Below are 3,489 nucleotides of genomic sequence, written 5' to 3' on the forward strand. Positions count from 1 at the left end.
ATTGCAAACAACTCGTTTAATCCTCCCAATCACCTTTTGATTTAGCTTCTATTTTTATTCATCTTTTATAACTGAGGAAACTGAGGTCCAGGAAAGCTAAGTTACTTGTCTAGGGCCACATGGCTAATAAGTGTCAGAGCCAGGATTTGACCCTGAAGTTTTGACTTGAGAGTGTATGCTTTTACCCCTACACTATTCTGCCTCTTCAGGAACAGCTGTTGTCACAGTCTCCTGACTTTTCTTCTCTCAGCCTTTCCTCATTTATGTCGACATTTTTTTTTCATTATACTGTGGCACTAAATATACATATGCACAAATACAAATGTACGTATGCAACATAAAACACTAAAACTTTTTTTTCAATGTTGATTTATTTTTGAGAGACAGAGCTTGAACAGGGAAGGGGCAGAGAGAGAGGGAGGCACAGAATCCAAAGCAGGCTCCAGGCTCCACACTGTGAGCCCAGAGCCCGACACAGGGATCAAACCCACGAACCATGAGATCATGACCTGAGCCGAAGTCGAACACTTAACCCACTGAGCCACCCAGGCGCCCCGCGACATACAACATTTTAAATATAGGAATGTACGTCTCTATATCTCTGTCTCTGTCTCTATCTATCTTCTTTGCTTCTCATTGTGTCTGCAGAATCATGATTGATAAATGACTCAGCTCAGAGAGCAAAGGGACTGATTCTGTTTTATCATCAGCCAGGAGAAAGAAGCTTCCTTTAGGCGGTCACAGCATAAGGCACGATGGACGGGATGCTAATTAGCTCTAGCCCTATCAGCCTGCTGTCCTTTGTTAGGGGCCAAGAAGGAAGGAGGTTAGATTGTGCATAACAATATGGTCCACTGGCCTGATTACAAGGCTCCAAGAGAGCCTTTGCAGCATGAGCATATGGACATTTTGCAATATTTACAGGGGGAAATGTATGCTGATTGGCATAGCGGTGACAAATGCTTTCATGTTGGAAGCCTCCTCAGTTCTCTCCCAGAAGTATTGTTGCTCACCATCCCCTTAGATATAATTATTTTTAATTTAAGGAAAATATTTTATTCAATTTTAACCTGAACTATGGGTTTTTGAGAGGAGGGTATGAAAAAATACCACTAGAAAAATAATTTCAGGGAAAGAACATTGGTCTTAGTGAGTCAGAAATCATGAGATCATGAGGCTGAGTCCTGCTTCTGCCCTGTGCAGAATTACCCCTTCTTCATACCTGGAGAAAATCAGCCCGTCAGGCACCCTGATTTCACTTTCGATTGAAGTGAATTTCACTTAGAAGTGATGCTCCCCAAACTCAAACTAGGTCTCAGCAATGCCTGGAATCTCAACTGTTTCTCTATAGCGAGCTCATTTTTCTACCCTCGAAGACCTCATTTCAGTACCTTTTCTCTTCATACGCTTTATGTACCACCCTCAGTCCCATACTGCCAGTCCTATACCTCACTGAGAATATAACAGCCACGAAGAGGAGTCTGCTCCATCTTTTTACTGCTAAACCTCTACACCTCATGCGTGCATACCCTCTCTCTTCTCTTATGACCAAGGAAGCTTCCCTGTTCCTATCAAAGGGCCGTCCCTCTACAATTGCACTGAATCTCATTCTCTTTCACCTAGCAAGTATTTTGCTCTTTCACTTGCACCTTCTTTCCCTGGCAACCTCAGTTTAGCCTTGTGTGCCGGAGCATTTCTGTCAGCATACACATATACTATAATATGCAGTCTTCACACTACATAGCTCTCCACGTATAATCCAACTTGCCTGCTCTCCTCACTGCAAAATCGTGCAAGAGCCGTCAAGACTCCCTGTTTCTTCTTGCCAGCAACATTCCCAGTCTCTTTCTCCCACTCCAGACATCACTCTGTCCACCCCACTGATCTTGCTTTTCTAAAGGTCTCCAGCCATCCGTGTCCCTAATTTAATGATCACCCATCAGCCTTTACTTACATAATTGGCCGCTCCATCTTTGTGTGAATGACCTCTTCCCTTTTGTAACTTCATGTTTAACCTGACGTTTCTTCTGCCTCACTGACTTCTCTTTCTTATGCTCCTTTCCTGGCTCCTACTTTATTCAACCCCAGAGCCGTGGTCCCAGGTTTTCTATTCACTTTCCACACTCTTTAGATCCCACCCATCTCTGCTTTCTAGGACACGTTTTCCTATGCATGTACTAGTTTTAATTCCTTTCCTACATAGCAGTTAGCAAAAGTTGATCAGAAATTGTGAAGGAAGGAAGTGGTGGATAAGATTGGAAAAGCAGTTTTTGATCAGATTTTATAGTCCTTACATACTCAGCTTTATGAACTCTATGTTGTGGTCAACAAAGGGCCAAAGATCATTTTTTTCAGCAGGTTAAATTTATGAGAATAGGAATATGTTATATTTATGAAAACAGGAACAGAATATGAGAAACAAAGTATGTCAGTTATAAAAGTTTTGAAGTGGAGCATTATAATGTCTTGATATAAGGTGAGCAGGACTGAATTAGATATTTTGTGAGAGTGGAACTATGTAATAAAGTAAGGGACGAAGAAAGACAGTAAAGAAAACATGGCAAGAGTTGGTGCATGATTACATAAGAATGGAGAAGTACCTGTTCATGACTCTGAATCCATATGACTTGGAGGATAAGGTGTTAATATTGGCAATGAACACATTTCACTCTAGGGACTGACTGACTCTGAAAGTGGAGCTAAATTTACTCTTATGGCTACACTTCAACTGACATGATATATTGGTCTGAATTCTTTTATGAAATCAGCTCTTAAAAAATATTGTATTCAGACTCACTGTTTGTTCTGTTTTGATCGTTCTGCTGTAGCTAAAGATTCACTTTGTGCCTTTTCTTTGTTTTTGGCCAAAGGCTATTGCAAAGACAATGAAATTATGACCTAGTTCTGTGGTCCGAAAGAGGAAGGCCTAGAGGGAAAACTGCTTTGTGCCAACAGATGCAGTTTCTGACATGTTAGGTTTAAGGTGATGTCAAGATATCCTGGTGGAAATGGCAGTTACAAAGATGGAGCTCCAGCTTAGGGACAGTCTGGACAGTCATTCATCAGAGTGTAATGGCCCTGGGACATAGCTAGGAGCAGTGTTCTAAGGACTGAGGCCAGGGATTACATTTCCCAAGCAGCAGAGGAAATTAAGCCAATCAGAGAGACAGATGAGAAGGAGGCAGAAAGTTAGGGGGAAAAAATGGAGAATGAATAGCCAAGAGGACATTTTGAAAAGCAGGGAGGGGTTAACTATGCTGAATGCGGGCTAGAGCTATCAAAGAAAATAAAGACTGAGGATTTTTCAGTGATAAGGTTGGCCTCGAAGAGTACATTTTCTGTGAAATGGTAGGGATGGGAGTCTTATGAAAAAGAGATGGGTCAATAATAAGGAAAAGGATGCAGAAAAGAAACAAGGCAAACAGCTATAGGGAGTGGTATTTTTAGGAGAAAGCATTTTTTTTTTAAGAGAGAAGGTGTGCATGCAAG

Source organism: Crocuta crocuta, unplaced genomic scaffold (assembly GCF_008692635.1).
Source record: "Crocuta crocuta isolate KB4526 unplaced genomic scaffold, BGI_CrCroc_1.0 scaffold510, whole genome shotgun sequence".
In the NCBI taxonomy this organism is placed as follows: Eukaryota; Metazoa; Chordata; class Mammalia; order Carnivora; family Hyaenidae; genus Crocuta; species Crocuta crocuta.